A 26,403-nucleotide genomic window follows, 5' to 3' on the forward strand; every position below is an offset into this window, starting at 1 on the left:
CTCCCTACTCAAAACCAGTCACCTGGTTACAGTTGTTGACACTGTACCATTACAAGTCCAAAAATAAAGGGAGCATTTAGAGACTTCTTGGCCACTATTTTTGCACAGCCACTGTGCATCATAGCTGTACAACTCCCTATTCTTTTCTTTGCTCCCTAAGGGCCCTCCCTCAACCTGCCCACTAGTCAAACACATGCAGGTTTGAGGTTGCCTCTTCCACAACGGCTTCAGGATGCTCACCATTCTGACAGATTGAATAATACAGGTATACCCTGAAACCTTTTCTTCATCAAGAACAAAAGCTTGTGACAATCACAACAAGGCTTTTGTATTGCTGCCTCCATCCTACATGAATAAAGAATGTCTTAGCAAATTGTCGATTCCTCTGCACAAACTAAACACCTGCTCCTATTATCACTTTGCTGTACATAGACAAACCATTCTAGGAACAAGTAGGACAAATTTGCTTTAGAAACTGCAGAACAAGCAGTGCCCAACTTGTGGATAGGTTGTGCTTCCTGAGTTGATTTGCAAATGAGCTGTTTTGTTCCAAGAAGCAGTGTTATAAATGATTGCCAGTTTCTCTGTGTCATTCGTAAAGCCCTTAGAAACTCACAACATAATTTAAGTGACACAGCTTTTAAAAATGAATCATTATTTATGATGAAATTGACCTTCAGAAGGCATAAGCAGGAAAACGTGTGGCACTGGGAGAGAGAATCTCTCAATCTTGGCTGTTCTCTCTTCTTCAAGATATGTTTGCTGTAATCGCTGATTTTCAAGCCAGAAGCATAATCAAGCAGCTAAACTCACTGCCGTCATGTTAACTGGAACTCGAACACAGATGTGATGGGGACTTGGTGACTCTTGGCTTCTGGTGGATGATAAACAAATACAGACGTTCCCAGAATGTTTCTTGATTCCTGGTCCAGAACTTGCTCTGACCAGCAATGTGTGTACACTTTGAGAATATCGGTATATATGAAAAAAAAAGGGAATTCCAGAGACACATTATTATTTCCCATGCATAAGCCTAACAAAAATGGCTGTAATAATGAAAACTTAACCCTCAAGTCCTAACTTTGCCTTGCCACACTTGTACCAAAAAACAAACAAAACATCCTTCCAAGAATAAATGTTCATGAGACTTCTAAAGGCTGAATAGAAACTCCAAGGCTGACTGCAATGTTTTACTTTCTTTTTTTAAAAAAATCACATTTTCTTTTTTGTTTTATTTGTTTTTAATTTTTATTAATATAAAAGAACAGATTTCACGTATTTCATAGGTGATTCTAAGATTGCCTTACTTCCCACTCCTTTCCATACTCTCCTTCAATCTCTCTCCTCCCCTCCTTTTTTTTCATTTTTGCAAAACACAATTTCTATTAACTCTATAATCACAGGCTTAATCCATCAATAATTGTAATAAGCTGTAATATTCAACAAGGAAAAAGTAGAAAATGGTACATAAACAAAATTAAAGCAACAACCAATTTACAAGATGTCCGTTAATACTTTTTTGGTATTGTATAGTAACTTCTACATATAAAAAAATTGACATTTGCCTTTTGGGGAATGGCTTACTTTACTAATCATAATAATTTGCAGCTGCATCCATTTTGTTTCAAAAACAGGATTTCATCTTTTTATGGCTGAGAAGTATTCCACAGTATGTATTTATACCCCACATTTTCTTTATCCAGGCTTCAGTTGATGGACATATGAGTTGATTCTATATCTCAAATATAGTGAATTGAGTTATAATAAATATATAGAAGCACCTACAAATCTTTCAAATGCTGATTTCATTTCATTTAGGCCAATTCCCAGGAATGGAATGACTGGCTCATGTGGTAGGTCTACTTTCAGAGTTCTGATGAATCTCTATACCGTCTTCCCAACTGGTTGTACTGATTCACATTCTCTCCCAACAATGTATTAGAGTATCTTTTTCCTCCAGCCAGTGGCTCAGCCTCTTTTGCATACTCAGTAGAAATGATACCTTTAAACACCACCTCACACCTACTGAAACATGAACTGGGACTTGCAATCTAAAACTCTGATTGAACAGTCCCGTGACATTATTCTATGTAACTGAAGTCAGGGAATCACTCACCCAATGAAGCTTTTAAACGAATTAAGAAAACGAGATAGTTTTTCCTTTTTTAAGATTTATTTATTTATTTTAATTGGAAAGTCAGATTTGTTTTGAAGATTTATTTTATTTTTATTGGAAAGTCATATCTCTATGGAGTGAAGGAGACAGAGAGAGAATAAAGAGAAAGCTCTTACATCCACTAACATGAACCAGCACCCATATGAGATTGATCCCAGTGCATGTAATGCAAGGACTTCAGTCACTAGGCTACCATACCAGGCCCCAGTTTTACTTTTTTAAAAGTAATGACTAAGGGCTGTGGTGATAGTTTAATTGTCTAGTCCTCTATCTACAAGCACCAGCATCCCATATGGATGCTGGTTTGTGTCCTGGTTACTCCACTTTCCATCCCTGGGAAAGCAGTGGAGGATGTCCAAAAGCCTTGGGAGCCTGCACCCACGTGGAAGACCCAGAAGAAGCACCTGGCTTCAGATCAGCTCAGTTCCAGTTGTTGCAGCCATCTGGGAGTGAACCAGCAGACAGAAGATCTCTCTCTGTTTCTCTTCTTATGGATCTCAAAAAAAATTTATTGAAGTAATAACTAAAATCACTCACTGTCCTCTTCTACATATACCATGAAATATTACTCTTAGTAGTTATCCAATAATTAAATTCAAAAAAAAGTTATGCCAATTTAATACATGAAAGCTACTATCTTTGGTAAGGAGGATTAAAAACTGCGCAAATTAGTGTATGGAATCTGCATATGGAGGTGAAGGGCAGAAAGGTAGCAAAAATATAAATAATACAGGAAGGATTATTTTTAGTTATATACCACATATTTTTATGAGGAAAAGAAAAAAATTACACAGAAAAAACTCAGATAAGGTATTGAAGCAATATTGGAGTGAGGCCTTGAAAAACAAATGCACACTTTGACCACAGAAGCAGTGTTTTAAGGTTATGGGGTTGTAGCGTTGGGGAAGAATCTATGGACACAGTAGAGGCCATGTTTCCAGATGCTAAAACATGACAAGTGCCAAGATACAAGTAAGCATAGTGCAATGCTTCCTCACGCTGTATCCTAAAGTTTTCATAGCTGTGATGAAATAAACTCTAGTCAGAAAGGCAGCTGAGTGAAACCTGAAACAGCCCCAAATCCTAAACTAGTTATCTTTGCCATAATCAGTTATGTGCAATAGCTCCAGTGCTATTTCATGATGTTATTCCTATATGGCCCATGACACCAAAGAACTTGGTTGACGGTGTCAGAGCAAACGCTTAAAGATTAGAGTAGACACTGAGTAGATAAAGACGAGAAAGGGAGGGTCTTGTATGCACATTAAGTAGACAATGCTGTATCTCACACAGAAAAAGAGGCACTGTTTGCCTTGAGTAACAAAATTACAAAATTACTTTCATAATACTTTGATAGGTTTTAGCGTGAAAACAGATGGTTGTAAACAAACAGATCAGGATACTGTGAAATTAAGATAGACAGGAAATATTAAAAGTCTAACTACTGTGAAAGAGAAAGGAAAAGGATAGAGGTACAGAACATGTGACTGTTACAACACATATGTTACTTCAGAGAACACAAAATAATAAATATTGGCCTCTATTTTAAATAAACCATAATCTGGCATGCAGGGATATGTATAAGACCACTATAAAACTATAATACACGGTCAAGGGACAATAATATGTAGCACAAAATGTTGTAGATTTCAAGTTTGCTTTTACATGGAAGAATCAGGAACTATACCTTGAATTAATCAATGCTTTAGTCATAAGCTTTCAAGGATGACAATGTCAGTCAAAAAAAGAATGAGAAATGTAATAGGATATTTTTTCAAAATATTTACTTTTATTCTTTATTTCTTTTTATTTGAAAGACAGTTACAGAAAAAAAGGAGAAACAGAGAGATATCTTCCATCCACTGGTTCACTCCCCAAATTGCAGCAACAGCCAGAGCTGAGCCAACCCAAAGCCAAAAGTCAGGAGCCAGGAGCCTCTTTTAGGCCATCTTTGGCGTGAACATGTAGATGGAAGATTCATAGTCTTTCTCTCTCTCTCTCTCTCTCTCTCTCTCTCTTTTTTCTCTCTCCCTCCCCTTTTTATCTCTGCCTTTTTCTATCTTTCTGTCTCACACTTTCTCTCTTTGTAAATCTGGCTTTCAAATAAATAAATAAATCCTTTTTTAAAACATGTTTATTTTAACCTATAATTACATTTATAGAAATTTAAGGAAATAAGATACCAACATCTATGTATGAAAAAAGAATTATGCAGATACATTAACCATTCCAATTAAAGGACAAAATTTAGTCAAAATGATTATAAACCCATTATCTAACTATGTACTGCCTATAAGATAAAATTAGGTTGAAAGGGCAAGTACAGAAAAACGTATATCATGAAAATAATAACCAAGAGAGATGAAGCAGCTATGCTAATACCAGACAAAATAATCTTAAAAAGATCTTAAAAAACTATAAAAGGACACCAAGTTAAATCAAAGAAAACATAAATAATAAAGATTACAGCATAAATTAATAAAATTATAAAGTATAAAGAAAACCAACTAAACAGTATTAGTTCTTTGAAATCAACAAAACTAAAACTAACAATGCTGATTAATTAAAAGAGAAAATATTTTTTAAAGATTTATTTTTATTACAAAGTCAGATATACAGAGAGAGGAGGAGAGACAGAGAGGAAGAACTTCCGTCCGATGATTCACTCTACAAGTGAGCCGCAATGGCCAGTGCTGTGCCGATCCGATGCTGGGAACCTGGAACCTCTTCCAGGTCTCCCACGCGGGTGCAGGGTCCCAATGCATTGGGCCGTCCTCGACTGCTTTCCCAGGCCACAAGCAGGGAGATGGATGGGAAGTGGAGCTGCCGGGATTAGAACCGGCACCCATATGGGATCCCGGGGCGTTCAAGGCAAGGACTTTAGCCGCTAGGCCACGCCGCCGGGCCCGAGAAAATATTTGAATTGCTAAAATAAGGAAGAAGATAGAGAACATGGTAACTGTCCTTATAAAAATTAAAAGATGATGTTAATACTGCAGATAATTATAGGCTGATAAAAAAATACATGATAACCTAAATGAAATTTTTTTTAAAAATCCTAAATGAAAACTATTGACTGATTTTAAAAGTAACAGAAAATCTGAGTAAGTATCTAGCAAAAAAGGCTGAATTAATATTAATAAATAACTTCCCCAAAGAAAAGTCACAGACCTGATGTCATCACTGGTGAATTCTGCCAAGGATTTACACAAAAATTAATACCAGTCACTCACAAAGTCTTCCAAACAACTTAAAAAGAGGGAATATATCACAATTCATTTCGTAGTTTTCTTGTGAGTTTTTTTTTAAGATTTATTTATGTTTATTGGAAAAGCAGATTTACAGAGAGGAGAGACAAAGAGAAAGATCTTTCATTTGCTGGTTCACTCCCCACATGGCCACAACAGCTGGAACTAAACTGATCTAAAGCCAGGAGTCAAGAGCTTCTTCTAGGTCTCTCTCACTGGTGCACAGTCCCAAGGCTTTGGGCCATCCTCTACTGCTTTCCAAGGCCACAAGCAGGGAGCTGGGTGGGAAGTGGAGCAGCTAGGGTTAGAACTGGCACCCATATAGCACCCTGGCACTTGCAAGGCAAGGATTTAGTCACTAGGCTATTGTGCTGGGCCCTACTGTAAGATTAAAACCAGAAAAATACATGCACAGAGAAAAAAGCTGAATACAGACTATCTCCTGTGTGCATATGGATGCAAAGTTCCTTGACAAAGATTAGTAACCAAATTCAGCAAGACATTATATACCATGACAAAGTCAGATGTATCTCAGAAATACCAGGCTAGTTCAACATAGGAAAATCATCAGTACTATATAGCATATTAATGGAATAACTGATTTTAAAAAATCATCTTGATACACATGAGAAAAGCATTGGATAAAATCCAACATCTTCTCACGATAACTAAAAACACTCAACAAATTTAGAATAGACAGGGACTCCTTATTCTGATAAAGAAAAATTATAAAGCCCACAGCAAAAATTCAGTGACAGAAGGCTGTAAGCTCTCTAAAATTAGACATAAGATGGGCCCGGCGGCGTGGCCTAGCGGCTAAAGTCCTCCCCTTGAACGCCCCGGGATCCCATATAGGCGCCGGTTCTAGTCCCGGAAGCTCCACTTCCTGTCCAGCTCCCTGCTTGTGGCCTGGGAAAGCAGGAGAGGACGGCCCAATGCATTGGGACCCTGCACCCACGTGGGAGACCCGGAAGAGGTTCCAGGTTTCCGGCTTCTGATCGGCGCGCATCGGCCAGTTGCGGCTCACTTGTGGAGTGAATCATCCGACAGAAGATCTTCCTCTCTGTCTCTCCTCCTCTCTCTGTATATCTGGCTGTAATAAAATGAATAAATCTTTAAAATAAAATAAAATTAGACATAAGACAATGTTGTCACTCACATCACTTCTTTCACACATACACCACACACAGTCAGGGATGTCATACCCAATATGTCTACACAGGTGAAACTGGACTGTGGGAAATTGTCCCTGGGTCTTTGCCTGCTACCTGGTGGGTGCAACCTAGGGCTTATCTGCCCTAAGGCATAACTTCTATCCCTATACACAGAACATGACCCTTGACTTGACTGGGATCTCAACAGGATTAGGTGTGCCTTATATCCAATCACAGTGTCGCTATTGGGTGAAGGAACTACCTGAAAATACCCTCCTATAAACCTTGAATTTGTGCTGAATAAATGGACATTCTTCACCAGCCTGTTTCAGTAGTCTTTCAACCAAAGAACACCATGGCCTCACCCTCGGTGACCACAAGGCCAGCTGGCAAGACTTAAACCCCGAGACTGGACAAGGTCAAAGCCAAGAGCCAGAAACTCAATGCAGATCTTCAACACAGGTAGCAGAAACTCAAACATCGGAGCCATTATCCACTGCCTCCTAGGGTGGTCAATGGCAGAAAAACTGGAACGATTCAATCCCAATCATTCCAACACCAAATGCAGTTATCTTAATTGCTGAACCAAATGCCAGTCCCCAGTCATCTCACCTGTATTCAACATCAAGGTTCTAACCAGGGCAAGTATTTAAGAAAATTAGCAAAAGTCATTAAAATTAGAAAGAAATATTACAATTCTATCATGATGACATCATCTTTGTGGAAAAAATCCAAGATTTCACTAAAAAAAAAAAAGCAGAGCTTATAAATTAGTTCAGGAAGGTTTCAGAATACAATACTCAAAAATTGATTGTATTTACATTCTCTATGAACAATCTAAAACTGAAGTTAAGAAAATTTTATTTGCACAACAAAAAGAAAAAGGTAACCGAATGAATTTAATAAAACACATTTAGCAATATTGTACATTCAGAAAACTACAAAATATCATTGAAAGAAATTAAATAAGATCTAATTAAATAGCAAGTCATCTTGTGTTCATGGATTAGAAAATTAAATCTGATCAGTTTTCCATGTAAAAAGATCCTACAACCATGAATTCAAGCAATTACAGATAAAAATATTCTTATAAAAGTGGACTTACTTTAGGTAAATGTGTACAGATATTTTTCTTGTTGTCATTCCCTAAATAGTTATTTATATCACTGTAGGTATAAGACAATCTAGACATGATTTAAAGTATATAGGAGAGTATGAGTAGAATAGATGAAATTCTGCCATTTCAAACTACAAAGGTTTCACATTCATGCATTTTGGCACCTAAGGGGGACCTAAAACCCATTCCCCATGGACACTGAGGGACAATGGCTTAGCTAAGATAGCAATGCCCTCCAAATTACCTTCTTTTCAAAGCAATTCTTCCCAAAAAATTTAGCTAGCTTTTTCTCAAAAATTAACAAGTGGCACTTAAAATTATTTTTAAAGGAAAAACACTTGGAGCATGCAAAATGTGTTACAAGACCATAATACTGACAGAACAATAGGTATTCTAAATCAATATGATATAACAGAGAGTCCATAAGTAAACCCATACTTTACACACCATTGAATTTTGACAAATGGATCAAGATAATCTAATGATATAATTTTAGACCACAAATGATTCTAAGAAAACCAACTATCACCAAACAAAAGAATAAAGTTGACCTCTAACTCACAAATATTGAAATCAAAATGCATCATAGATCTAAATGTAAGAGAACTAAATGTTCATGACCTTGGACAATGTTTTCATGGCAATGACATCTAAAGCACAAGAAAATAAAATAACAATGAAAGTAGTTTACCTTAAAGTTAAAATTTCTGTTGAATTTGAGGAAAAAGAAAGAAAACATATTGTGCTTTAAAGGACAATAATCAAGAAAGGAAAAAAGAGACCCAGCATGATGGCTCAGTGATTTAATCCTTACCTTGCATGGGCCAGGATCTCATATGGGTGCTGGTTCATGTCCTGGCTTCTTCATTTCTTCATTCTGGGAAACCTGGCTCCTGGCTTCAGATCAGCTCAGCTCCGGCTATTGCAGCCACTTGGGGAGTGAACCAGCAGATGGAAGATCTTTCTTTCTATCACTTCTTCTTTCTGTAAATCTGCCTTTCCAATAAAAATAAATAAATCTTTTTTTAAAAAGACAGAAAGAAAAAAGATAACTCACGGAACACTAATATTTGTAGATGATGCATTTGATATATCTATTATCAAGAATAATAATCTTATAACCAGCATAAATTAATAAATAACCTAATGTACAAGTGGAAAAAGTTTTGAATAATCATTTTTAGATATAAGATTCTCCAAAGGCCAAAAATACTATGAAATTTTCTCAATATCATTCATTACCCCTCAGAAAAATTCAAATCAAAACCACAATGAGATAGCACTTCACACACACATAGGTGGGTGTCACTAAAAACGTTAAAAGAGCGTCACATAACAAACACAGAGCGAAATCATAAGCTTTGTACACTGCTGGTGGCAGTATAAAATGAAGAAGACTTTGAAAAGTTGCCTGATAGTTTATCAAAAAGTTAGACGTGGAAACATAAAGCTACTTTATGACTATATAATTCCCTTCTCAGAGAACTAAAACACATGTTCACACCAGATACTTGTATAGAAATGTCTACAGCGGCAAAAAAAAAGTCAACTGATGAATAGGTAATCAAATTGTGATATATCCACACAGTGGAACACAAATCAGTTACAAATAAAAGGATGAACTATGATTGCAACATAGACGAAACTTAAAACATTGTGCTAAGTGGGAGAAGTCAGATATAAATGGCCAGGCATTAATGACTATATTTGCAAAATATCCAGAAAGTCAAATCCATGGAGACAGAAAACATATTAATGGTTACTAAGGACTACAGGGAGGGGAAGCAAATACCAATAGGGAGAGAGTTTTATTTTCTTCTTCTTGAATATTTCTTTAAAGATTTGGTTATTTTTAATTGGCAGATTTAGAGAGAGAGGAGAAACAGAGAGAAAGATCTTCTGTCACCAACTCACTCCCCAGCTGGCCACTATGGCCTTAGCTGAAGTAGGAGCTGGGAGCTTTTTCCGGGTCTCTTACATGGGTGCAGGGTCCCAAGGCTTTCCCAGGGACTCTACTGCTTTCTCAGGCCACAAGCAGAGAGCTGGCTGGAAAGTGAAATAGCCAGGATATGAACCAGCACCAAAATAGGAGACTGGCATTTGCAAGGCAAGAATTTGGCCACTGAGCCATCGCACTGAGCCCAAGGACAGAGTTTCTTTAGGAGTGCTGAAAATATTCTAGGATTCTAGAATTGGGATGGTTGCATAACCTCATACAAATACTGAGATATCGTTAAATCATACAATTCTTCTAGGTCTCTCTCTCACACTGGTGCATATCCCAAGGCTTTGGGCCATCTTCTACTGCTTTCCAAGGCCACAAGCAGGAAGCTGGATGGGAAGTGGAGTAGCCAGGGTTAGAACTGGCACCCATACAGCATCCTGGAGCTTGCAAGGCAAGTTTTAAGAGGAAAAATTTTATCATATCTGCCTTGAAGGCAGGAAAGATACTTCTAAATGAGGTTTATGGTGTAAGCCTCAGGCTTGATAGAACTCAATTTAATTAAATCAACTTAATTTAAAGTTTAATTTGTTCTGAGGTATGTAGACTTTAATTAACTTACTCAATTTATAGAGGTAAAGTGCTGGTTGTGGACTCTGAATGCATTCTGAATTACAAAACCGCTTAACTATTAAAAATAACTATTGCATCTGCTGCTTCCTCAGAACTAGAAGATAATGCTTATTATTATATAAGATGATCTTTGTCAAGAGAGAAAATTATCAAAAATGTATGTATGTGTCTATAAAAAATCATTGTTAGAAATACCCTTGGATCGAACAATTGATCCTAAAAGATAAATACCCAAAACTAAGTTTCATTTGAGAATACTAGTCATCTTTAGGTAATAATTAGTTTGTACGTGAGCACCTATTCCTGAGAGTTACATAGGACTCAGAAATTGAAATGTATCTTTTACAGATGGTAAAAAGCAATTCCTAACACCACTGGAAAGCTCATCACATTGACAAAATATTGTGCCTATTATGATCTGAAAGTGTCAGACAGCTAATCAAGTAAAACAACACTGCTTAAAGACTACTATCTAGATTCATAACTTATATTAGTGAATAATTTGTACATTCTAAATGTGCTGTCATCCCTGAGAACTACAATAAAAACATTTCCTTGGCTACAGTGGAGAAAAGAAAGCTAATATCATATAGATGTATAGTAACAAGATTTGTTAACAACAAAAGTATGCATCCAAATGGATTCCACTCTGATGGGATAATTAAGGATTTTAACATTGCATATAATGTACAGCACATAATACATAGTATTATCTACATATACTACTTAAGAAAATGGTATGAATTAATATAATTTAACATAGGACTTTCAAAAGTGGTTATTTTTTCTTAGGTAATGATGATAACTAATTTTACCAATTTGGGAAAACAAGTAAGAATTATGTAATCCAAAAAGAAGTTTTGGAGTAAATATCAAAGAAAAATCATACAGCAAATACCAAACGATAAAAATCTGTATTCAGAATAAATGGAGGCCTAAGTACGGTTATAACCCTATTGGAGGAACACAGCGGCAAAGGCCACAGATCCATCCAATTTTTATTTTTCTTCCACTTTCACTAATAAAACTCCCATAAAACCTTATCAAAAGGCAGAGCAGCATGGAATGGTTAAAAAAAAGATAAAAGACACATAATATAAGAGCACATTTATATTACTTAAATTATGCAAGTTTCTATATATAATATCCTAAAGCATCATGTACAAAATTCATGTCATATTTAATGACCTCAAAAATGGAAAAGATGTATACAAACAAGTTTCTGAATACACTTAAAGATTTCAGAAACTATGAGATATGACCTTAACTTAGATATAAAATGAAAGAGTATTGTGCTAGACCATGGGGAATCTGGAAGGAAAGATTATTTACTAGAGAGAAGGAAACATACTATCCCAAAGGAATAATTTTGCTTTTTAGTGGAGTATGAATTAATATAATTTAATTTCGTACGTTTGAAACCTTTTGACAAGCTAACATCAGTTATTGAGGGAAAGTGTTGTATATGGCTAGTGCCAGCAGGAAGGCATTACTACTATGTCACAGGGCAGCTACTAGAAAGAAGATACATATTGCATAGTAGACAACATGAAATAAATTTGCTTCTTTTTGCTTCTCTCCTTTGAGTAGTAATATAAACTTGGAAAATAATGCTTGATACAACTAAAGCAGAACTCTGAAATGTGGAAAGTGGAAGATAGACTGACTATGGACCCCAGAATTAGGGTACAACAGTGCTGCAAAGAAAAAAAAAAGAATATAGTAGTAGGTCCTTTCATGTGACCTTTAACTCAACAGCAGAAGGGCAGACAATAGCCCAGGTCCAATACTGCAAACATCTAACCTAACAATGTAAAACAACACAGATAAGCTCCCAAGAACTCCAGAACAAGATTAGAAGTAAAGGCATATTGATCTGAAATTCCACTGATAACAAAAGACCATAGAAAGCCCCTTTTTTCTCTTCTAAGCCTGCAACAACCATACCTCACTGAGGCTAACCAGCACAGGAGAATCCCACTTTCAGTGTTGCAGCTCAGACAGCAGTCCCTTAGTCTCCAAGGGCCCGAGACTCCCTTTTCTTAGGCAGCACAGAGATTTTGTTTTTAAAGTGCTGATTTAGAGGGTGCTTATAACCCCTCAGGTCATACATTCCCTGCTTCCAGTTAGAGACTCCAGGGAACATGAGCTGGGAAAGTTCTTTTCATCTCATGGGCACCCAAGAAGCACCAGACACCTTATAACACAAAGGCTCCTAAAAGTGAATTTCAACTGGAACTATTACTAACAAATTAGGCCATGATGTGTGGACTAAATCTAAAAAGAATGACTCTCTACTAAAAGAAAAATTTGATAGGACCCAGAGCCTCCTAACATAATGAAAAAAATCAACTAACACAAACACCAAGTGAATTAGATATTAAATACACTAAGCATTATAAAAAGAAAAAAAACTTCAATACACTACAATTTTTTAAAAGGAAGAAAAATAAAAAAGAATTGACTATAAAAATACACAAAATGTCAAAGAAAAGTTACTTAGAACATTTTTAACAATTATAAACTCTTGAAACAAATGGGAAAAAAGAAAGTCCCAGGAAATACAAAGGTGTTGCAAAAATTCACAGAAAACTAAAATTAATTGATAAGATTATCTTAATCCTTCTATGTGCTTTCCATAATAGAAATGTTTCATAAACTTTTTGAAGACCTCAGTGATTTTAAAATGTTTTGCACAAAAAAATTGCTTTTTAATCCCACTTTCCACAAGCCTTTTGGAGAATCAGAACATACAAATAACCAAAACAATAACCATAACCTAGTGGAAATAATAAAACTAAGAAATACAAATAACTAGGAAAAAAATCCCTTAATGTCTCAATAGTGTACAAGTGATGACAGATTAGAGTTAGCAATCAACAGAATCTACAAATCTGAACAACGGGGACAAAATATATTTTAAGAAGTGATAATTACCTCAGGAAACGTAAGGACAAATAACAAAAGATTAAACATTCATATCATCAGAATCTCAAAAGGAGAGTGGGGCTGAAATTGAATAATGACTGAAAGATCTCAAATTTGGCAAAATATATAAACCTACATATTCAAGAATCTGAACAGAACAAGATGGCAGAATAGGGTAAGGACACATTTAAACAGAAGGAGAAACATTAGAGAGGGTGAACCAGAAATAAACGTTGTAACATCATTTAGCACTCACCACAGTAATATTAAAGGTAAGAGAATATAAAGGAATCCAAATAACAGTAATGGATATGATTTATAAAAACCACTAAAATGTTCATACTGCTGTGATGAGAAACATGTTATAATACACAAAGAAACCATTATGAAACCTCTACAGAAGCCAGTGCTGTGCTGCAGCAGGTAAAACTGCCACCTGCAACGCCAGCATCCTATAATGGGCACTTGATGGAATCCTGGCTGTTCCACTTACAAATCCAGTTCCCACCACTTGGGAAAATAGTGGAAGAGGGCCCAATCACTTGGGCACCTGCCACCAACATGGGAGAACGAAGGAAGCTCCTGGCTCTTGGCTTCGGCCTGGCTCTCTCCTGGCCATTGTGGCTATTTGAAGAGTGAGCCAGCAAATTGAATATCTCTCTCTCCCTTTCTCTTTTTCTCTCTCTCTGCTTCTCCTACTCTGCCTTCCAAATAAATAAACTTTCAAAAGCAAATCTATACAAACAAATGTGTTAAGATATAAGATAAATAAATCAAAATGACATGTCCAAGCAACCCAAAGGAATAAAAAAAAAATCAAAGAAATGAGTAAAAAAAAAACCAAAATAACAAGCTTTGTCCTAAAATATTAATAATTATCTAGAAAGCACATAGTCTAAAATAATTAACTAAAAAGTACAGATTACCAGAGTGGATAGAAAAATATGACCACCACCTCATGCTGCCTACATGAAATGCACCTCAAATTCAACAACATAGGTAAGTTGAATAGAAATTTATATGCCATGTAATAATAACTTGCTTTTAAAAAGCAAGGTGAATACATTAGTATCTAATAAAAGTGTTAATTCAAAAAAAGGAAAATTCATAAAGAATCACTAGAGACAGAGAAACTGTACAGTGATTTAAAAAATCAATCCACCATGAGAAAAATATAATACTAAATGTATGCACAACAAAGAACTTCAAAATACTTGAAGCAAAATCTCAGTCAAAGGAACAGATAAATCATAGAGATTTCAATGCCCAACAATCAACAACTGAAAGAACTACTAGATAGAAAATGAGTAATGACACAAAATATTTTAACAAGGCAATAAGCCCACAGGCTGTAATCAGAATGTCCTTATGTGAAGAAAACATTCATTCCATTCGAAACAGCCCCAAAACTCTTGCCTCAGCATCATATATAAAATCCAAGTCCAAAGTATTAACTAAATATCATTGAATTCAGATATGGATGAAATTCATACAACCAACATGATATGCACTTCTAGCATGAGATAGGCATGCCCTTGTAAAAGAGAAAAATAAGCTAAAAAAAAAAAAAAAAAGTCGGAGGGTAACAGGCTCTGTGCAAGTCCAAAACCCATTGGGGAAATTTCCATTAGACATTAAAGCTTGAAGGTAATCCTTCAAAGCTAAATTCTTTGCCCTCAAAGCACACTGGACCAGTACTCACTTAAGTGGTAGTTCTACCTTTGCAGTTTTGCCAGGCCAGAGCACCCCAATCTTTTGAGATACTCCACCCCCATGGTTTTGCATGGCCCTACCACTCCCCAGCAGCTCTCTGCCTTGGTCCCAGTTCCACACAGAGGATCTCTGTCTGAGTCCTTGGGCTTTCTAGAGCTTGGACTTCAAGCCCATCACTCTGCCATAAGTTTCTCTCCTTTGAATCTAAGCAGGACCACGTGGGTCTATCACTGTCCTAGTTGCAGCCCATGATACCAACAGAACCCTTTGGAGCCATGCTTGGAACAGCCATGCAGTGCAGGCAGAGGGATCCAGTGGGAAGAGCCTAAATCACGAGGCAGCAGAAGGCACACTGAGCTCCTCCAGATACTGGTGGCCTCCTGCACTCTGGTTCTGTAATGCAGCGGCAGCTCTGGTATCTCTCAAATTGCTTTCAGGGACATTCTTTCACTGCCTTCTACAACAGACCATGACTTCTGTGTAGGTGGCTTTGTGCTCTTTCCTAAACATGCATTCTCAATTAGTAAAATATGAGAAGCTGGAGAATTTCCCAAAGTTTTAAATCCACTGTTATTACTTTTGTCTTTAAGTCATTTTTGTCTTCTCATATTTTACTAAATGCAGTTGAGAGAAAGCAGGTCACTTCTATGCTCTGATTACAAATTTCTTCTTCCAAATGGGCAGTTTCATCGCTCACAAAGTCCATTTTGCACTAAACGCTAGAGCATGAATAGCATTCACCCAAATTCTTTACTACTTTATAATAACAGCAATGGCCTTTACTCGATTGTCTAACAAATGTTCCTCATTCCCATCTGAAACCTCATCAGAATGGCCTTTGCCATTTATTTCTGCAAATTTCTATTCGGGATTGCTTGTGACTTCTCTGCAATGATTCTGGATTTTCTGAAATCTGTCCTCTTTTCTTTCTGAATCTGTACCAGAACTGCCTTTAAGGTTTCTTCAGAGCAATGTAGCATTTTTCCAGAATGCACATCAGAATTCTTTTAGTCCCTTACCCATTACCTAGTTCCAAAACCACTTCTATATTTTTAGGGGTTTGTTACAGCAATACCACAGCTCCTCAGTATCACTATTTGACTAAATGTGTTCCGGCAACAACCATAGGATACCACAGATCGCATAGTTTATAGATTGTGTAGTTTATGAACAAAAAATTTTCTCACCATCCGAGAAATTGGGAAATCCAAATCAGTACCAGCAGATATGGGAACCTCTCCTAGACTCATATATATTCATCTTCTCACTATATCCTCAAATGACAGAAGTGGCAAAAGAGGCTTCTGTGACCTCTTTTAAATGGACACTATCTCCTGCTTACAATTTAGAGACAAAGAAACTCAGTCTGCAGCAATATCTTTGGAACTATTCTGACCCAAAGAACTCAATAAAGTATTTTATATATCTATACAATTTTATTTTTTTCATTTATATGGAAAGACACGGGTATAAACAATCCTGGCAAAGGCTAAGTGGCCACGGGGACATCAGGCTTGCATGAGATTAATGCAGCCGTTGCAGGAATCCTTACGGTTCCAATGAGGATGTATTATAAAAGACTGAAATTGGTCCCTGAATCCCCCTTGGCATCCCTGTCCTGCCATATGATCTCTCCTTCTTATACTCCTCATCAAAAATTAAAGACGCTTGCTTTGGAAAGCACCCTGCTAAGAGAATAAGACAAACTGTAGATCAGGAGAAAATTTTGCAAATCAGACTTCCAACAATGTAAAAAATATAAAGAATTCTGAAAGTAAAACAATAAAGAATCCAGCTAAAAATGGTTAAAGACAAGGCACTAACAATTCACTGAAAGAAATACACAGCAAAGAATGATGAAATCTTGTAATGTGCATCAAAACTATCATAAGATATCATTACCTAATTACCAAAATGGCAAAAATTTGTAAAAAAAAATCACAACATCAAATGCCTGCCAAGTTAAAGAAAAATACATGATTTTTACACTGTTTAGAGGAATCTCTTAACAGATTTAGCAGTTTCCTTTTTAAAAAATGGTGTGTAATTAGTACATGACTCCCTCATTTCTATTGCTGGATATTTACCTTAAGAAATAACTGTGAGTAGAGTGGGAAATATCACTATGCTCCTAAGTCTGTATTGTGAAATGCATGGAATTTATTCACTTTATATAAGTAAAATAAATTAAAATATAAAAAAGAAACAATCACGGTATTTTTACACAAAAACTCTACACAATTGTTTATACTCAGAATAGTCCCAAATGCCAAACAGATGTACTTCAACTGAACAACATGAAATACTTTTCAGTTACAAGAAGGAATGAGTTGACACAATTTGGATGTTTATTTAGATGACTCCACTTAGTGAAAAAATTAATTTACCAAATGTTTACATATTGTATAACACCATTTAGATAATATTCAGTAAGCGGCTCTACCTTCAGACCAGAGATGGTCTCACCAAGAAACCATTGAACTTACCAGGACAATAAGATGCTGGACTTTATGCTTGGTAAATACCTCCAATGAAAGAATGTCAACTGAGTTTGAACTATGGAAATGCAACAAGGTGGAGCAATCCACTGTGGGGGGAGGGTATGAGGAGACGGCGGGGGGGGGGGGGTCCCAGGGCATAAAAAATGTATCACATAATGCAATGCAATTAATTTTTAAAAAAATGAAATGCAACAAAAATATATGTCTAAAAACAAACAAACAGGGCCCGGCGGCGTGGCCTAGCGGCTAAAGTCCTCGCCTTGAATGCACCGGGATCCCATATGGGCGCCGGTTCTAATCCCGGCAACTCCACTTCCCATCCAGCTCCCTGCTTGTGGCCTGGGAAAGCAGTCGAGGACGGCCCAATGCATTAGGACCCTGCACCCGGGTGGGAGACCCGGAAGAGGTTCCTGGTTCCTGGCTTCGGATCGGCGCGCACCGGCCCGTTGCGGCTCACTTGGGGAGTGAATCATCGGATGGAAGATCTTCCTCTCTGTCCCTCCGCCTCTCTGTATATCTGACTTTGTAATAAAAATAAATCTTTAAAAAACAAACAAACAAACAAACAAACAAACAAAACATAGTGGTTACTGGCCATAAAAGGACCTTAGAAAAATGCCATTATCTGTTCTGGGAACTGATAACGATATTTTATTAGTACTAACTACATGCCAGACACCACACCAAAACACTAAAACCACCCATTTTGTTTCGTGTAAATAGCTCTCTGGAGAATGGGCAGAGCTGTTATCTCCATCTTGAGAATGATAAGAAATCAAGGAAATTAAATCATTGCTTAATATCATGCAACAATTAAGTGACAGATGATAGCACTCACCTCCGAGGACAATGTTCTTAGTGAAAATGTCCTTTCTTGCTTCCTAGGGTTGTCCACTTTGGCTTTGAAACCCATTTTAGAAAATTCCAGCATATTGTCCAGGATTCCGCACAGAATATGTTTTCTACATGTAACATTTGAGAAAATGCTGACTCATCAAACACTCAGCAAGATACGGTTTCTATATGTGCTCTAAGAACAACTCCCAAGAAGAACTTTATAAAATGACACAAGCAAGTACACAATTTGGCTTCACTTCATAGTCTCCCAAGGTGTGTGATATTAGGTAATAGTGCTTATTTGGTACAGGTAGGACAAAGACATTTTTTAAATGAGCTTCAGTCATTTATATGTATGTCTCATAAAGTAGGAAATAATTTTGGTCGCAGCTTTGGCAGGCAATGCAGAACAGGAAAATAACCCTCAGATATCAGCACACACACAATTATTCACTCAAATCTTGGGAACAATATATTCAAGCACATTGGCTTTGGGTGTCATACCCACCTGAATTTCAAATCAGTTTCACCACTTAACAAATACAAATCCCAATATATGGCATTTGGTCCTCTGAGGCTCAATTTCTCCATTTTTAAAGCAGAAATAAAATAACTATACCATAGGGCTTTTGTCAAGATTAAATGAGGAAAAATGCTTATAATAATCCATACATGGCACCTGGGAGAGATAAATGTTAGCTGCCTTCCAAATGGTGTTTCTCGGTGCCTTGACTCAAAAACATCAAAATCCACTCTACTACAGACCCATTAATGAGATCTCATGGGACCAACCACAATATTTGTCACATTCACTCTTTTACTTTACCCTGAAAATTCTGGACCTCATTTTTGGGGAGTGGAGACAGCAGGTAATTGAAGGGATCACTCAAACAAACATAGTAGATCCCTTATGAAAAGTCGCTGTTGAATAACATATGTGTGATCAATTTACATCTACAATAATGCGGGGGAAAGAGCCCCTGCTTGACAGACACAGACATCTGGTATTAACTCAGACATGAAGGAACTAGAGAAATATTGGTAAGTGACCCCCAAACCATTCATTAAATACTACTCTGCAAGGAGCTCTGAGGTAGTTGGCTGATCAGTCCCCATAAACTTCCAAAAATTTATTATGGAGTTTGTGGGGGTGCAGTCTCCCCAGCTTTGCCACTGAACTTGACAGCAATTTGGGCAATAACAACTGGGAGAACATCTGGCAGAAGTGGTGGAATCTTCAGGAGCTCAGAAACACCAAATTGAGATTAGTATGACTGTGTGGCAGCTGCAAGCCCCACACAACTAGAATGTTGGCAAGTCAAACAGGAAACCGAGCCAGGAATAATACTAAGTAGCAGCAGAGCCTCCAAACCTGACCATTCCTCCACATGTTTTAAGCATATGTTTAGCCCAGCAGGGGTCATGTGACAGCTGAAAAGGCCCTTCAGAAGCTGTCAGAGATGCCATTTGTAAAAGCCACTTGGTGCTATGCTGCGCCAATGAGGGTGTTTTCCTCTCATGTTAGCATGAAATGTGCCTGAAAGAATGCAGCCCACGAGCACAGAGAGGCAAGCTGTCCTGCAGGCGCCAGCACATTCCCCTCGGGCCAGCCCCCTACTCAGACTCCCGTGGCAGCTGGCAACAGTCCACTTACCACACAGAGGCCAAGAGCAACAAGGTCCTGCTCCCCAACCAGTCACCTAGGCAACTTCCGACTGTCATCAGACTATCTTCACTCTCAAGTCTCTAAGCAAAATACCAGGCTGTTTGTTTAAACAGATACATCTTTACATCAGGTATTTACAAGGAAGAATCCGGTATTTTTCTAATAGTTTATTGAAATATAGTAAAAGCACAAAAGAGGTTATAGACAAATGAGCTCTTGGTCCTCTGATCACACTCCTAATCAACTTCCAAATTAAGAGCGAAATATTATGAGTACCCAAGAGTCCTCATTATGTTCCCCTCTCCATTTCTTTTTTCTTTAACATGGGAAAGAAAAGTGTATTGTCATTTACTTGGCATGATTCAGTGAGGCAGTATTTATAACCAGATTCCAAACAATATGACATCCATGTGATTTTTTTATTTCGCATTTCTAAACCATATAATCAGAAATATAAATTTCTGTGACTGGCAACAGAGCCATAGAAACACATTGAGAGTTTCCTATTGTATGTGTCTCTGCAAGTTTACTGAATGAACAATCATATTCCTTACATGATCCTTTATTTTGCTCAAATATTTCACAAAATAGCATGCCATAGCTCTGCCCCAAGAAACTTTTTTTTTATATTGGTCAGATAAAATAATTGAAATGTAATATAAAAATCAATCCTTTCCATCAAACAATTTGAATTAAAAGTGGATGTCTTATAAAAATTCACTGTTACAGGACCCTGGTACAATGGCCTAGTGGCTAAATCCTCTCCTTGCATGCACCGCCAGGATCCCATATGAGTGCCAGTTCATGTTCAAGCTTCACCACTTCCCATCAAGCTCCCTGCATGTGGCCTGGGAAAGCAGAGGAGGACGGCCCAAACCCTTGGGACCCTGTACCCAACCAAGTAAGAGACCTGGAAAACCTGGGCTTCAGATCAGCTCATCTCCAGCTACTGCAGCCACTTAGGGAGTGAACCAGTAGATGGAAGATCTTTCTGTCTCTACTTCTCTCTGTAATCTGAGTTTCCAATAAAAACAAATAAATCTACCAAAAATTTCACAGATATAAATAATATCAAATCATCAACTATATTTCTGAATGAAAGATCTAATGTTACATTTTTTTAATTTTGTTTGTTTTTATTTGAAAGGCAGATTCACAGAGAGAAAGTGATACAGAAAGAGAGAGAGAGCCTCATCTGTTATTTTATTCCCCAAATGACTACAATGGCAAGAGCTGAGCTGACCCAAAGCCAGGAGCCAGGAATTTCCTCTTGATCTGTCATGTGGGTGCAGGGGCCAAGGACTTGGACCATTCTTCTCTGATTTCCCCAGCCACAAGCAGAGAGCAGGATAGGAAGTGGAGCAGCTGGGACACAAACTGGTGCCCATATGGGATACTGGCACTGGTACCAAGGTGGAGAATTGGCCTGTTGAGCCACTGCACTGGCCCCCTAACGGAATAATTTTGCAAAGGCAGATTTAAGAATCTAAAAAAAAATCTATCACACTAGCTAATTTCATAATCAAAAGTTTCTCTCTAGGGAGTATTTCATAAGTAACAATAAATGTACAGTCATTATATTTATATAAACTACTAGAACCTCATGCCTGTTCCCTCTTGCCAGCTGCCTGTCATCATTCCATTCATTGTTAAATGGCTGGCACCCAAAATTCAGGCCCTAGAGCAGAGGGAGGACATTCATGAAATGTATTAAAGCGATTCTGACAACGAAGAGATCTGTAGAGCTACAGATGTAAGAGTAAAGTCAAACTCAAACAAGTTTCACAATGAGTAAATTTCCCCCCACAGATGGATATGTTAATTTGCTTGACTGCAATAATCATTCTATTATGCATATGTGCATCAAAAGCTCATGTTGTACACTTTAAATGTATACAATTTGAAAATAAATACATGCTTCCAACCACATTTTATTTTACAAGGCTTTTTTTTTTTGGCCTTGTTATGTTTTTAAAAGATGGATTTATTTTATTTGAAAAGTAGTTACATAGGGAGGGAGATCTCTGGTTCACTCTCCAAGTGGCCAAAAGGGCTAGAACTGGGCCAGACTTAAGCCAGGAGTTCATTCAGATCTCCCATGTGGGTGCAGGGGCCCAAGCAATTGGACTGTTTTCCGCTGCTTTCTCAGGCCATTAGTAGGAAGCTCAATTGGCAGTGGAACAGTCAGGATTACAACTGGCACCCATATAGAATGTTGGCATTACAAACAACAGTTTTATCCTCTGCACCACAGTAGCAGCCACTATTTCATAGTTCTATCAAAATCAAGATAATACAGGCTGAATATACCATGAAATAAGCCTAAAAACTTGAAGATGTATATCCCAAAAGCCAAGATACTCAAACATATGTTTATGAAATTAGAATGGTTTATTTTCTTTTTTTATTTATTTACTTATTTTTTATATATTTGAAAAGCAGAGACTCAGAGATTAACAGATTTTAGATCTGTTGATTCATTCCCCAAATGCCTGCAAGAGCTGATACTGGGCCAGACCAAAGCCAGGAACCCAGAAATCCATCTTGATCTCCCATGAAGATGGCAGAGATCAAAGTACTTAAGTCATCACATGTTGCTTTCCAAGATACACATTAGCAGGAAGCTGGAATCTAAAGTGGAACCAGGATTCAAACCCAAGAGCTTTGCTTTGGGATGCAAGCATTCCAAGTGATATCACTGCACCAAACATTAGCTCCTCAAGTTTTTTGAACAGTAAAAGGTGTTCCACATGAATTTTCAATTACTGGATTCAATTTACTTCTTTCAAAGTTCAAAAAGGGTTCCTGTTCCTCACATTCTAAAATTTGATAACAAAACATTATTTTTCCAGGTTTTCAATTCATTGAATGGGGTTTTTTTGTTTGTTGTTTTGTTTTGTTTTCCTATTTTAACATTTCTTCCTTAAGTCTTTTGAAACTGAAAAGATGTTCTACAACGATGGATGTGGGCTTTAAACTGTGCTGCGTGGGTTCCAATTCCATCCTCTCCTGCCACTAATTAAATGGAGTCATTAAGCAGGGGGCTCTGCCTGTCCATACTTCATGCCCTTTCCCTCAATCTAGGGTAGTAATAACAAGTTTGTAGTGCTTGTGAAGACTTGAAACCAGTTGAAGCATGCAGAGAACTGCGTCTGGTGTATGATCCCATTCAGTACACATGAGGCATTCTTAATATGATTGGTAATCTCTTTCGTCTGGTCTCAATGCGAAGTATTTCCTGAGAATTCAATCTCTTTTACTTGCTTATTTATACCTATTATTACCATAGTTTGGATTGGCTAGATCTCAAAAAATTGAGCTGTGACTCATCACTTTAAGGCCATATGAAACAGAGAGAGCTGAGAGTCCCTTGTGCAGAAGCTGCCCTGGTGACAGGCCAGGAGAGCTCTGGCAGGTGTTAACAAGGTCACTGACTGAAGAGAAGAGCCAGGTTCATCCGAATGGAAATAATAATAAGAGGCAAAAAAACCCCATTCTGACATTCTCCCAAATACACAAGAAATAAGTTTTTTTTTCCTTGTTATTCTAAGGGCCCAAGAGCGGCTTAGAAAGAAAGTCAAGCTTCCTCCTGTTGGGTTACTAAACAAAATATTTTCTGAAGACTAGCTGCGGAACACTGGAAGTTATAAGACAAGCTTTCTTGTTGGAGCTACAAAACTTGTCTAGCTTTCTGATAATGCACAGAAGTTGCAATTCTGTTGGAAAGACTTCTTCCCTGTTTGTTTGCTTTGGGGCATAGTCTCCTTCAGAGAGTAATCTAACATTTTCTCTTGGTCTTTTCAGGATGGTTGGCACAGAAGCCCTTAGAAATGCTGCCTAGAAATGTTCATAAATCTAACACCCTATATACACATACCCTTCACAGCTGTCAATGCACTTTCATTTCTACTGTTTCATGTCATTTTTCACACAAGCAGAAAGAGATACACTTTTTTTTTCCAATACAGATAATCAAGCCAAAGTGTGGTCTCTTTGAAGTCTAACACAATTGCTTCTTTAAATATGATGTGTTTCCAACACAGATCCTGGGCCTTATTTCCAGGCAAGATCCACTTCCAATGCATATACCACCACCCCATATTCTCTATATTCACCTGTATCTTCTCTCCCAATTGCATATTGGAGGAAAACTTTCCTAACCTAGGCAGTTCATTAAATGTTATTACAGTACTTGAGTTGCCAAGTAAAACTGTCAGAGGATATTTACCCTCAGTCTTTCTACCAGTTTATTGTTTTTCCCATAAATTCCTCTGCCCTGAGACATGAGATTAAAAATAAAAATAATGGTAATAATAATAACAGAGTAGACCTTCCTTGTCCGTGGGGTATAGTTTCTGAAACCCCTACTAGAATCCTGAAGCCACAGGGAGTAGAAAACCATAAACAGTGGTATTACCAAATGGCTAATAGGTATATAGCACATACAGCCCAACTAAGATGAGCAAAAGGATTGTCCAGATGGACAGGTATGATAAATAAGATACCAGAATTGGGGGAATGCTAAGACTCAAACACAGAAACTGACATGAAATGTGGACATCCTGAGCAGCCTCTTAACCACTATACCAAATGCCGACTCCAGGAACATGTACAACTCTAACCTGCAATTACACTGTATTTTATTTGCATTATATTCTATCCTCCCAATAATCCTTCATGGTGACTTACTGGTTTTCTTATGTTTATTAAAGAAAATTATAAAGACAAAATAAGTGTACCTATTTATGGATGGGATACAATATTAGATCATGACACATAAATACAATGTATGAAGTCCAATCAGAGTGAAAAATACATCTCCTCAAACACTGAGCATTTCTCATCTCCATGGTCAAAACAATCAAAGTCTTACCTTCTAGTTTTTTAAAAGAAAGGAAAAATACAATGCATTAACATTGACAATAGCTCCCTTACTGTGCAATAGATTTCCAGAACTTTGAGACAGGTGTGGGGAAAGGTTGATTATCAAGTAATCTTAGTTTATACACAAAGAAACTGATGTTCAAGAAGAGTTAGAACTTTTGTTCTTACTGGTAAGAACAAAATCATTACAATTTAATGGTAAAGATGTCAGCTACCCAATTTCCAGAATGACACATTGCTTTAGCCTCTGAACTTACAACATCCAGTGTGATGCCTATTACATGAGTATTACTTTTTGAGAGTAAATTCATAACAAAAGAAAAATTGAATGAGCTATAGTTCCTCCTGACCATATTGTAAATGTCACTTTTCCTATTTGAAGCACATTCCCAGGTTCCTCTCCAATGGAAAGTGCCCTCTCCTGTATCTCTTAATTCAGTAGGTTGGAGGAGCCAGACTTACTTGAGTTATAAGCAATCACCTATCGTCAGCTCACAGCATCTTCCTTTGAGGCACACATGCTACACTTCGCTACATCTTTAACACCACCATCTGGTAACTCCAGGACACACTTCCAAATTCTTTAATAACTAATATCCAAAACAAAATCTGCCCACCACCTTTCACCACATTTTTTCTTGACTTTCTCCATGTTGAACAATGATAGTAGCGATGGAGCTAGGCCACTTGGCGTCTCATCACCTCTTAGGTTTATACTAACTGAAGGTTTTGTGTTTCCCTTTTCTAACTACCTTCCTCTTAGTCCACTGCCAATATCTCCCTTACTGAACCAAATTTTTTTCTTTCACCTTTCGCTTCAATAAGCTGTAGCCTCATAAATAATCACCTGCCTTACCCATGCCTTTGTTCTTTGTCATCATGTCTCCTCCCTCTGCTACAAGTATACTCAGTCCTCCATGATTCTATCAATTCTTTCCAACAAGCCTAGTCAAGTTCACATTATTTCTCTGATTTACTTCTTGTCCTTGTATACAAAACTTGTAATTTGAGTAACTGAAGCTACAAATTTTGTCTTACTCTAGAGCCATATAAAAAAACACATATTACTATAATTGTAGGTAAGAATTCTGTATGTATCAGTGATAATATTTCCAATATCAAGGATAAAACGATGCATCACAGAATACATCTTTGCTATAACAGTTGATTATTCCACTATAAAGCAACAGTCTTTAAATTCAGGTGGATGACTAGTCTTTGTAGTGTCTCATTTTCCTAACTGTAGAGAAAAGGTGCTTTCACTGTTTCCTCAGGACTAATTCAGCTCCTGCGCTTACTCAGCATGAGGCAGAATTCTCCAATTTAAAATAGGTGGAGGCTGGGTACACTGCCATTTTTAGCCAAGTTTCTTTAAGTCACATTTTCAAAATGCCTGAAGAAAGATATTTCTCTTAAATACAATTCACAATAACAACTAAGATAAGGCCAGCATTTGTTGCAGAGTGGGTAAAGCTACTGCCAGCAACAGTGGCATCCCATACAAGTGCTGGTTCATGTCCTGGTTCCTCTACTTCCAATCTGGCTCCCAGATAATGATCTGCAAAAGCAGTGGAAGATGGACAAAGTTCTTGGATCCTTGTACC

At 37.4% G+C, this 26,403-nt stretch overlaps 1 long non-coding RNA gene across 1 annotated transcript in view; it reads right to left on the reverse strand.

Annotated features, from left to right (window-relative positions):
* LOC131479915 (uncharacterized) overlaps positions 1-26,403 on the reverse strand; it is a 176,241-nt gene that overhangs the window by 121,588 nt on the left and 28,250 nt on the right. Inside the window, exon 2 of the long non-coding RNA XR_009245169.1 lies at positions 8,510-8,691. This is a non-coding gene — a long non-coding RNA (uncharacterized LOC131479915). The remainder of the gene's footprint in view (positions 1-8,509; positions 8,692-26,403) is intronic.

This window comes from Ochotona princeps, chromosome 3, assembly GCF_030435755.1.
Source record: "Ochotona princeps isolate mOchPri1 chromosome 3, mOchPri1.hap1, whole genome shotgun sequence".
In the NCBI taxonomy this organism is placed as follows: domain Eukaryota; kingdom Metazoa; phylum Chordata; class Mammalia; order Lagomorpha; family Ochotonidae; genus Ochotona; species Ochotona princeps.